Raw genomic sequence first — 12827 nt, 5'->3', positions numbered from 1 at the left:
CTTGAGATCGAAAAGGGGGGAGGGGAAGGTGCGGGGGAGGGTAGCAAACCCACGTGGGCGTGTTTGGGGCTGGAAGGAACAAACGACGTGAGCAAGGAGCAGACGAATTCGCACGCCTCGTAACCGGAGGACGATATCACGTTACGCTGAAATCAGCGAAAATTCACACGCCGGTGCAACTCCCATCTTGGCCCTTCTGCTTCAGTCAGTACCGCAAGGCGATTTTGTGGCCTGCCCCAACAAACTACCTTTTCGGAATCCCCTGCCTTTACCCTCTCCTCTATGCTATTTAGTATCGCGAAATTCGTAATCGGCATTGCAAAATCAGCTAGTAAAAACGCTGCGAAAACCAACATTCAATTATACTCGGCTTTGATTAGTACCGTGACGTTAGGGAAAGGCAGGCTTGACCTTCGAACGGGCAGTCAAAAAATCGACTAGGCCGAGCATTTGTTTTGTGCTGCTGCGCCACATGTTTCATTGCTGCCAGTATAGACTTTCACTTGAAGAACATGGTGAAAACCAACATTGTAGATTCAATAACTTCGCGACGAAAAATTATTTTTGTACAATATTTGAGTTCGTGCGTTTAGCGAATTTTCATGCAAATCGAAAGGACGATGCCATGCGATTCATAAAACGTTTGGTGTTGGTTAAGGACGGGCATTACCACTAAGGGTCTCCGCCTGTTGCCGAAATAAATCGTCTTGGAGAACATTTTTGGAATTTTATTATTCTTGGTTTATTTTGGTAAGGGGTGATGCGCCCATTCCTAATTCTATAGCATCTCGCTGTCACATTCGCTTTGTGACAGCGGTGGTTACGGAATGTCTTGACGCCAGGTTTCCGTCAAAACATTCAGAATCCGCTGATGGTGGGGACGGAATCATAAAACGTTCATAATTTTGTAGGATGACTTAGCACTTGGCTATATTATGGAACGTCTGTCCGCCAAGGTGTAATGTTTTCTGTCGAAAACATCACCACTTGTCTCGAATGGAAAATTGCGGAATGTTTCCAGGTCGAGTCGCCAAAGGACGGAAATTCAGTAAAAGCTTTCGTGAATTGTTCCAAGGTGCGTCTACCTTCGTTGCTGCTGCTTTGTCGTTCGTCGTCGCAGGAAGGCGCTGACCTCCATTTATGTTTTTCTCCGTCTCTGCTTCGTGTACAGGCTGTTACACGTGTCCTTCGCCGTTGTTGCTAGTTGAGAAGAGCGTCGGAAATTCGGCATCGCGTTAGGAAAAAATAATTTTCAAAGATGATTTAGCGAATCAGAGCGAAAGATATGATTATATTGGTCATGTAACTTTTACTGAGCTCTTTCTTTTTTTCTTCTGAACTGCATGATTGGAACTTAGGCTTTAAATGGGTGTGGTCACAATTTCTTTCCTTTTTGTTTTACGAAAAATATCATATATACAAGAAAAAACAGATATCACGCTTTACGAGCTCTACGTTATCATAACTTTGCAATAGATCAAAGTAATTTTTACTGCACGAGGTGTTTGAAATACTGTGAGAAACACCTACGGTCGGCTTCAGCAAAAGCAGGATAACTTAATTGGGTAAACAATGACTCGCGCCTAACGCGAAAAGTAAAAAAAAAAAATGGTGCGGTTGCAAGGTTTAACAGATTTGGCACGCCTTGCCAAGTTCGAATTCCAAACGTATATACCTGAAATTGGGCATGCTAGCGCAATTGCGCCAGAAGTTTTATGTATATTTTTTTTTTTGTCAAGCTGAATTCAAAGGTAGTGAAATATTAAAAATAAAGCACAATCGAAGGCCGTGTATTTCCTATGTCCCGTACCATCCTGTTTGTCATCTGCACACTGGTTTATCAGCTCGCATGAGATGAGCAAGATAATCGCGATAATTAAAAACTTTATTCAAATATAATCACAATGACCACATGGGAGCAAGCTCCCAAGCCAATGTGCTGACGACTAACAAGCGGAAAAGGACATAGAAAATGCACGGCCGCTGGTTTTGCTCTATTTTTAACATCTTACCACCTCTGACTTGAGCTCTGAAAAACATGGACATAAAATTTCTTGCGAAACTACGTTCGCGTGCTCAATTTCAGCAATGTACGTTTCGAATTCGAGTTTCGCAAGGCGCGCCATATGTGCCAGTCCTTACTGTTGTGCCCTCTATGCTCAGTCATGTTGTACATGACTCCGAATTATTATAAGGTTTCCGCAATCATTGTTTTTTTGCTTTTTTTCTTTCTCTAATCTCAACAAAAGATTGCGAACCTTGTCGGCCTACTCCATATTAGTTTCCTGTGGAATTATCCGGTTTTATTTTGTTTGTTTTTGTTTTAGTCTGTCTTGCGGACAAGACGCAAACTGTTCATGCATTTTTTTATATAATAGAATATAACCATTTTTATGCATATTAGAAGAATATATTTTGAAGTGTGTCTTTTTGTTCCACCACTACGATTCCCAATTCTCGTTTTCGGGAAAAAAAACGGAGAAGAATAAAGTAGAGCTCTGCGCGGATAGCAATTTGATCATATTGGCATCCAGTCCGCATCAGCAGAGTTTCTTTCCGCATCAGAACCGCATCTTCAAAGTTTTCAAGCTATTGCATCCGCATCCGATACCCATCCGTAAAGTTCAGAACGGTATACGACCCGCAATTTGCGCATTCATTTTACGTAATTATATCAAGCATGAATAAAAAAAAAAAAGCTCGTAGCCTAAATGTCGTTTGCTTATCTGTGTACAAATAGCTCTTCCAGTTAGAATACGGTGAGCGTGATTTTATTGTATTCTGTTTTATCGAACTTGTATCGTAAGCGATAATCTTTCTATGGAGATACTTCGCATCGCTGGAAAGATGATCCCGATTTTGGGATCGTCCTGGGAGTCTGTGGCGTTCTTCCCGAAAGATCCGCACAAAAGGAAGCAATACTTTTTTTTTTCGCTTCCTAATGCTCATTTGCTGCAGAGGAATATTTTTAAACATGAAAATTAACGAGGGAGATATTCATAACATTGCGTCATTTCATTTAGGGCAAACGATAAAAAAGTGGGAGGGGAAAGGTGGCCACTCACCGCAGCAAAGAACTCAAATGCCGTGTAAGGCGCGAGTACACACAAAACTAGAAAAACATCACAATATTCAGTAATAGAACCCAGCCATCTTAAACACGAACCCGCAACTGCATGCTTCAAACCACACATTTACCATATGCTTGCCTTTTTTTTTAGAAGTAGCGGCACACGGTGCACGATTCACTTGCCGAGGTCGCTGTGTAGAAATATTATATCGTCATCGGTGAATGAAGTCAGACTGGTTCGCCGCTCTTTATATACAAGTCCCGGTAATTAGAAGTCTCTTTCTGCTGCTGCATCTGATGCTGGGATGACGTGCACGAACGGAGCTACAAGTCTGAGGTACGGAAACTCGTAAATCACGCTTGTGGTTGAAGGCTACTTTTTATGCTTTCTTGTGGTTTGTATGTTTTGGGTTTTCTTTGCCCAAACAATGTTTTCCTCCCTTTCTCCGGCAATCAAGAACACGTTTTCCCGGGACGATTGAAGCCCCTGCATTCCGAATTTCGTTCGGGACAGCATTTTTCGCGAGACAGAATGCTCTAAAGCGATCTTTGGTTCGGGTCTTCCTGGACGTAAGGAACAACTTTCTCCCCGATTCTCGCCATTCTTTCTAAAAGAGCAATTGGCTCCACCAAAACATTCGATGATGCACCCCACCTTACATTCTGGGGTCGCACACGTTTGTGGGCTGCCTCGGCAAAAACGTACATCCGAACCTGCGGATATCCGCTTCCGATCGCAATCCGCCAAATCTGATTCTGTTTCATTTCATTTATTTCATTTATTTTTCCCTCAGGGCCCGAGGGCATGACAGAGGGGAGTGGGTTACATAATATAAAGTAAATCTAAGATATGCACATGAAACAGAACAAGAAAAATAACAATAGGTTAGTCAAATTCTGGAATATAAATATTGGCAATACAGTTTTTAAACGCCACACCATCGGAAATCGATACCGCAGAGGCTGGAAGGTGGTTCCAGTCAAGAGTGGTGCGAGGTATGAACGAACTATGAAAAGATGTAGTTTTACACGAGGGTACGTCCATTTTATGTTGATGATCGAGACGTGACGAGATGTAAGGTGCAGGCGTTAGTAACCTTTCACGTAGGAAAGGGTTATGATGGTATGGCTTGTGATACAGGCACAAGCGAAAAAATTTTCTGCGCAAAGCAAGCGTTGGCAGTTTTAGGCCCAATTTCATTGATGTTACGCTAGCGATGCGGTGATAATTAGTGAGGATGTAGCGAGCAGAACGGTTTTGGACCGCTTCAACTGCAAGGGTTAGTACGTCAGTACGGGGTCCCAGATGGAGGAGGCATAATCCAGTTTTGAGCGAGCGAGTGTTTTGTAGAGAAGTAATTTTAGCGACACAGGAACTGTTGAAAAATTCCGTTTTAGGAATCCGAGCATGCGGTTAGCATTATTTGTTATGTATTGAATATGAGAATCCCAAGAGAGAGTGGATGAGATATGAACGCCTAAATATTTATAACATGAAACGTGCTCTAAAGACACATTGTTAAAAAAGTAGCGAGGAGTGTCATTTTGGACACGGGAAATTCTCATTACTTTGCATTTGTTAACGTTAAGCTGCATATTCCACATGTTACACCATTCTAACACACTGTTAATGTCTGACTGAAGAGAAATGACATCTAAATTATTAGTTACTTCACGGTATATTACACAGTCGTCGGCGAATAAGCTGATTGAGGACGAGACACTGGCGGGTAGGTCATTTATAAATATAAGAAAAAGCAGAGGTCCCAACACAGAACCTTGGGGAACCCCGGATGTTACAGAAGATAAAGACGATGAAGTGTCATTTACAAAAACAAATTGGGACCGGTTAGTTAAAAAGGCATGAATCCAGGAAAGTACGTTAGCGTCGATATTAAGTTTGCTTAATTTGTGAAGTAGAAGCCTATGTGAAACCTTATCAAAGGCTTTCGAAAAGTCCAGGAAAATACAGTCGGCCTTCGAACTATGATCAAGAATGCGATGAAGATCATGTGTGAAAGTTAGTAACTGTGTTTCACATGAAAAGGACTTACGAAACCCGTGTTGCGCGGAAGAAAAGAAGTTGTTCGATTCTAAAAAATTTACAAGATGTGAGAAGATTATATGTTCTAAAATTTTGCATGAAATACTTGTTAGAGATATCGGACGATAATTGAGAGGAATATACTTATCACCAGTCTTATGCACAGGCACAACCTTTCCCACCTTCCAGTCGCCGGGTAGAACACCAACACTAAGAGATTGCTCGAAGAGTTTAAATAGTATAATGGACGAATATTCCTTGGTGTTTTTTAGGAACTTCGAGTTTATATCATCAATTCCTGCAGAACAAGACATTTTTAGATTATCGACTAGGTGAATAATGCCGGCAACGTCGAATATAATCGGAAGCATGGGTGAAAAATCATTTTGCAAAAGCAGTGGCACAGTCGATGAATGGTCATGGGAAAATGAGGCGACAAATGTAGAATTTAAAATAGACGCACAGTCACTAAGCGACACTGGTTCACCAACGTCGCTAAAAAAAGATACCGAGGGTTTTTCATTGCAATTGACCACATTCCAGAACTGCCTAAGGTTATTAGTATGCATGGATGGCAGAGTTACACAAAAGAAATGAGCCTTCGCGTTCTGAACTGCCATTTTGTAGATATTAGAAGCATTGTAATAATCGGACCATTTAATGTCATTATTTGAAAACTTAGCGGTTCTAAACTTCCTCTTTTTCTTGTCAGAAAGCCTTTTTAGCGCAACGTTAAACCAAGGCGCTTTTTTAAGATACGGAGAGATTCCGTAACGGTATGAACTTGTTAGTGAGACGCACTACTTCCGATTTAAATAATTGCCAGTTTTCGTCAACAGAACGCTCAGAAAAGCGCAATAGGAAAGAATCAAGAAACACACAAAGTTCATTATTGATGGCCGCGTAGTCACCTTTACCATAGTCACGTATTCGCTTGAGACTCGTAGGCGAGCTTCCAGCAGGAACATTAAGGAAGAAATGTATTATAGAATGATCACTGAGACCCTCCATGTTGCTGATGGAAGAAATTAAAGTAGGTGATATTGTTAGTACTAGATCCAAGATGTTGGATGCGGTTGGAGTGCTTCTGGTAGGAAGAGAAACTAGCTGGGTAAAACTGAAATCATTGCAAAGATTTATGAACTCGGCTGCGTCAGTCGAAAACGGGTGACAATGGGTATGTAAATCATTCCACACAATGTTCGGATAATTGAAGTCGCCAAGAAGGACGATAGGAACGGAAGGAAAGCGGACCAGTATGGAGTTGATTGCATCATGAAGGTTGTTCACAAAAGAATTATTACAGGAAGGTGCTCGGTAACATACACCTAACACAAGTTTTTGAAGATTCAAACACAAGCAAATGAACAAGATTTCTAAATCGCTAGTCAAGCGTAAACAAAACGATTCAATGTGAGCGGCAACTGCGATTAATACACCTCCTCCTGTTCTATCACCCCTCTCAACGATAAATGTTGAAGCGCTTTTCGCAGCAAAATATTTCAGAATTCTTTACCCTGGAGGAAAGCCAAGTCTCAGTAAAAATCACGATGCCAGCGCAGCAGGAATCAATGACAGAGCACAGATTTTCTCGGTGACGTATGACACTTCTTATATTAGTAAAAACTACGGACACCTGTTTTGCACCGTGGCGTGAACCATCCCCCTTCACGACCTGCTATGATGATGTAGATGCCCGCGAATTGTTAGAAGAGACTGGCGCTGTATCTTCTGCCGCACGCGCCTTAGCGCCATTACTCAGCTCGAAGATAGTATCATTTGAAGAGTTATACATGTAGCACTGCCTGTTAATAAATAGTTTATTATACCGCAACTGAAATATGCATTTTTTTGTTTTCCCAAATTCGATTAGTTTAGTAGTGTTGACGATTGGGCTAGTTGGTCATTCATATTAGCGGAAAACAAACAGCGCAAGGACAAGGACAGAGTAGAAGGCGGTAGACACACACAGCGCTGTGTGTGTCTACCGCCTTCTACTCTGTCCTTGTCCTTGCGCTGTTTGTTTTCCGCTAATCGATTAGTTTCCTTCTGGCAAGACGCGTTGCTGGTGAAAAGTCTTCACTCAGGTACGTGGCGCTTCCTTTTAGTTTGAACCGTGAGAAAAATATTTTATCCTTGTCTTTAAATGAAGAAAACTTTACTATTACTGGCCGACATTTATTAGCGACGAAGGGCCCAATTCGGTGCGCGCGTTCAATGCAGTCGGGAGGAGCCTGAGTATCAAGGATATGTGAGACAATGTCAAGCACTTTTTTTTCACTTTCAGCCCAAGTTTCTGATTGAACGTCTGGAATTCCGTAGATAACTAAATTATTTCGGCGCGACCGATCTTCCAGATCATCAAGCCGATTGGCGAAGTTAGTGCTTTCAGCAAGACACTGCGTCGCGCGAATTTCATTGTTGGCAAGCTCAAGTGCGGATACTTTTGTTTCAACAAGAGAAAGTCTAGTTCCAATAGCGTTAATTTTTGCTTCAATGACGTGCTGGTTTTCTTTTATCTCTTTTACAGTATTAATTAAACTTTTCTGCCCTTGCTCCGCCCTCAAAGAACGGTCATTCAAATCTGGCATCATCTTAAACATTTCTGCGAACTGCTTGGCTTGGGATTCTGTCATAGGGCCGGGGTTAGTCTCTACATCGCCAGAAAGAATTAGTAGCAGTTTTAAAACGCCAATACACCCTACAAGCAGTTCAGAACAAACACTGGGGCATGGAAACGAAAAATAAAAGACATTGTTGGTTTTCTTAGCATGTAATGACGGAATGGAACCAACCTGCACAACGATGTAGACAGGGTTAGACGACGTCATTCTCCGACTGTTTCCATGCCCACTGACGGAACTGTAGGTGCTTCCCGGTCTTGTAGGAAAACCGTCCATGAATGATGATGTCGATGCGGCGGCTTGCGCGATCGGCACGAGGACTAGCTGCGGCCACTCGGCGGAAACATTGAAAGTGCCGCCGCCAGAGCGTGTCAGGTTGAAAAACGCCCCTTGCGTTATCGCCGATGGTGCGGTGAAGGCTCGAGGGTATGACGATGGTCCTGTCCACGAGATAGTCAGGGAAGCCAGGATCTGCACAACGATGTAGACAGGGTTAGACGACGTCATTCTCCGACTGTTTCCATGCCCACTGACGGAACTGTAGGTGCTTCCCGGTCTTGTAGGAAAACCGTCCATGAATGATGATGTCGATGCGGCGGCTTGCGCGAACGGCACGAGGACTAGCTGCGGCCACTCGGCGGAAACATTGAAAGTGCCGCCGCCAGAGCGTGTCAGGTTGAAAAACGCCCCTTGCGTTATCGCCGATGGTGCGGTGAAGGCTCGAGGGTATGACGATGGTCCTGTCCACGAGATAGTCAGGGAAGCCAGGATCTGCACAACGATGTAGACAGGGTTAGACGACGTCATTCTCCGACTGTTTCCATGCCCACTGACGGAACTGTAGGTGCTTCCCGGTCTTGTAGGAAAACCGTCCATGAATGATGATGTCGATGCGGCGGCTTGCGCGAACGGCACGAGGACTAGCTGCGGCCACTCGGCGGAAACATTGAAAGTGCCGCCGCCAGAGCGTGTCAGGTTGAAAAACGCCCCTTGCGTTATCGCCGATGGTGAGGTGAAGGCTCGAGGGTATGACGATGGTCCTGTCCACGAGATACTCAGGGAAGCCAGGATCTGCACAACGATGTAGACAGGGTTAGACGACGTCATTCTCCGACTGTTTCCATGCCCACTCCGACATCCGCATCTGCCAGTTGGCTGCGAATATCAGCAGATAATCCGCGGGAAATCCGCGGGTAATCCGCGGGTAATCCGCGTATATATGCGGGGCTCTAGAATAAACGCTATGCATTTTCTATTAAGCGCCGTTCACACTCTTGCGACCGACTTCGACAGAGGGCGACCAGACCGGTGTTTAAGCCTTTTGTGACTTCTTAGGACCGGATGCGCGGCAGCGGAGCTTGTCCTAAGAGATCGCAAGAGGCTTAAAAACCGGTCTGGTCTCTCTCGGTCGTACTCGGTTGCAAGAGTGTGAACGGGCCTTTATCGTGACAAAAGGTTTGGACAGCTTAATCTTCCAAACACGCGCTTAGGCGCCAACGAAATGCCTGTACTCCCTCGGGAAACATGGACACGCCACGACAATTCAAACTTTTTTTTTTATTCTCCTTTTTTGTTTTAAGAGAGACGGAGCGACGCAACGCTGAGGAATCTACAGCCCCGAACACATGAACGACGAGGACGGTGGCCACGCGGCGCTTTTCATTGCAACCACATTGTAACATTTTACGCCTTGGAAGAATAAACTGCGTCGTCTGGAAATGCAGTACGAAGCGAAAGCAGACGAATCTAAAGGAGCGAGCGAAGCTTCGCCTGACGGCGCTGACAGCTGTTCTCCCCGGCGTACTCCTGGTGACGTGGCTGACGTCACGAATTGTGAGGCGCGGGCCTCGAGTTTCCAAAAGGTTTTGATCTGCGGGCAGACAACTTGGGCCACTGGAGTTTCACTCGTGTACAACCGCGTATGCCGGCGCAGCACTTCGTTTGACGGGAACGGGGTGCACATTCTTTGGATGCTTCGGCCTCTGAGGACAGGTGCAATGACGTGAGTAATTTTTCTTTTCAATCGCTTTGTTTTTCTTTGCAATTACTTCGCGAACGCATTAGTTAGCGTTTTGAGACTAATAACTGTAAGTATCTCTGGGTAGGGACATTGACCCGCACGCCTAGGCACATTCATGAAGTTGTTTATTAGGCCTAAGATTGAATTAACTGGCCTAGTATAGTAAAAAAATGTTTTTTTATATTATGTGCCGAGCATCGAAGTTATTTCAGGGGTACTACTATATTCAAAAAAATATTTATTTGGCCTCACATTTATTTTAGATATTAGGTATATAGCTTTAAGAAATATGGGGGCGGGGGAGTCACATCAATTCATATCGAGTCATATTTCTTTGATAGTTATTCGAAATAAACTATTTTTTTCCTGCTTCAGATTTTGCATTTAAATTTAAAAATAAAAAGCGAATTTCTGGCTCTTCAATGTTCACCTTCGTATCTAGACACAGCAGTTTGATATTTTGTTTAAGTCATCTTGTCAAATTACATAACCCAGAGGGTCCGTAATTGGACGATAAAGGACGCTGTTGCCTGCTAAATGACATGTCTAAGATTGAATGTTTCATTTAAAATCCTTAATGTGCGCGAGAAAGAGTACTCGATCCATTACCGAGCACAGCGGGACACGTAACGTGTCCCGCTGTGCAAGAGGAAATACATTTGCCTAAGACGTCGGGTTGCGATTTGTTCGTCCAAATGGTTTTAATTAATTTAAAAACCTCTATGAATGAGCTTTAGTTCATACAGTTTGTAAGTTTGTAAGTATTCGTCACTAGTTTTAAGTTTATAAGTTTTTACTTTTTTTTTTGGATAGGTTAAACACTTTATGATTTAAACCGTAATACGCAAAGCGCTTAATCCCATTTGGAAAGGTTTTAAAAATGGCATGCACATGTATATGAACGAGTGAATGGAACTATATCCTGATGAAGGTGTTTTTTTCCTGTTACACCTTTGCTGTAGTGCCCTCAAATACTGCATGGTAATCTTTAGATAAAGTATAAATAAAAATGAAGAAACAGTTACTGACTCGAACAGCTGATGCGTCTCATATAGAAAGGTCCACGTAGCAGGGAATTTCGTTTTATCAAAGTTTGTAAGCCATAGTCCATCTGTTAAAAATACGAGAAAAAAAAAGAAAGCTAGAACTGTACGACTTTAAGCATTAATGTCTTTTCGAGCAGTCTACAAACAGGATTATGCAAAAGAGCAGAGATAACACGCAAGAATGAAACAGAAATCAAAGCCCGGGTAAAGCATCTTATTCGGTTGTAAAGGGTACCACTCAAGAACACGCAAAAAAAAAATGCTGAAAGGGAAAGAGTATATTGAGTAAAACACGTGGGCTTTATTTAACCGTCTGTCACTTTTGCAGATGGCGTACCCTTGCTTTGCTTCCTATGTAGTTAAAGATTTTGCAATCCTGGCTCACGAGTGATACTATAAAAAAAGAAAAGTATATCCTTCAAGTTTCACCAGAGGCCGCAAGTGTGGGGTCCGCGAACCTAAAAACAGCATCGTCGTGCCTTTCTGACATTTCCACAAATGTACGTGTAGGAAAGGGAGTCACTGAACTCGAACTGCTCGAAGCGTTTTATATTGCGTCGCTTGCGTTGCGGCTTAAAAAAAATTTTTTTTTTTTCGCGATAAATTATTAAAGCAAGCTGCCACTGAGTAGGTGTAGGTAGCACAAAACAAGGCTCAAAGGAGGTGGAACTTGTAAATTCGAGGCGAAGTTCTAGAATTTTCGGGCATTGCTCAACACTCTAAAGGCGCTTCTTTCGATACCAATGCTCTGATGCATGTTTTATCGCAAGCGATGCCCCATACAACGCGACCAATGAAATCTGAAGATACTGTCAAAAATAGCGACTTCCCTCGCACCCAACCGCTGTCATCCTGAGCATTTTGAAACAACATACTTTCAGAATGGCACTGACAAGCTGTGCTAAAAACCGAAGTTAATTCCGCGGGAATAGTTAGCTTCTGAGGGCGTCCACAGAGTGCAAGAGCACGCCGGCCGCGTTACGTAACACAAATGAACCAAAGGCGCAGTAGTGGATAGCGAGGGCTAGGGAGTATTTGGGCCGCCGGCGGGACGCCGCAAGGCGGCGTGCACGACTGGCTCAAGGCTCTGGCCAAAGGTGGGTTAATAGTTCGCAATGAGCCGGGTCCATATCACACGAGCGAGTGACGTTTTAGAGAACAGCAACGTTTCAGCGAATCGACGTTTTAGCGAATAACGGGGCGCGTGTTAACACCCCTCCCTACCCCCAACCCCGCGTTGGCCTCGCGGTGGCAGTCTGGAGCAGCTTATTCTGGTTAGAATAAGCTGCTCCAGACATTCTAACCTCTAATTTGAGGTTAGAATGTTCTACGCGTCGAACCTTCTACGCCGACCATTCCAGAAGCCCACGCGTGTAGATAAGGGGCTTCGCGTAACGAGCCAAGTCAGTTTCACTTCAGCGTTCGACTCTGCTCTTTCGCCGACTTCGACGCCCGCGACGCTCTGCTGTTATCTTTTGTTTCCTTTTTTTTTATTTTTGGGCACAAGTTCGCCCCCATTAAACGTCTAGTTTCTTCAGTTATCATCGCCTCATCAGTTGTCATTTGTGACGATATATATATTAGTGCCACGTAACCTACACTGTACAAGACTCTATATAGTCTTTTCAATAAATTTAAACGATCGCTTGTGAAATATTGTATTTCGTGCAAAATAGGACTTCAAATACGGGGAGGGCATCACGTGACTTTCTTGATATCCAAACACGAATAGTTTAAGCTATATACTTGCACCCAAGTCGGGTGCACGTGAACTTGTCACATGCGAGTCGGGTGGTTGGTTGCATAGATTGTGTCCGTGTAGCATTGCGCTTGCCTCCGTGCGGTAGGGTTTATGTGAGCGAAGAGAAGGCGAGGTTGCCGAGGCCGAGGCAGCGAGTCCCTGACGGCCCCAAGGAGCAGACGACAGACCACGCAATTCTCTCGTTCCGGCCCGTCCTGCGACCGGAAGGGTTTACCAAACAAAACTCGAGGATCGGGCACGGTGCGCGATGTGTCAGCTGTG

Source organism: Ixodes scapularis, unplaced genomic scaffold (assembly GCF_016920785.2).
Source record: "Ixodes scapularis isolate PalLabHiFi unplaced genomic scaffold, ASM1692078v2 PGA_scaffold8__174_contigs__length_109621045, whole genome shotgun sequence".
In the NCBI taxonomy this organism is placed as follows: Eukaryota; Metazoa; Arthropoda; class Arachnida; order Ixodida; family Ixodidae; genus Ixodes; species Ixodes scapularis.
The sequence above is the reverse complement of the archived record's forward strand: the minus strand, read 5'-3'. Positions refer to the sequence as shown.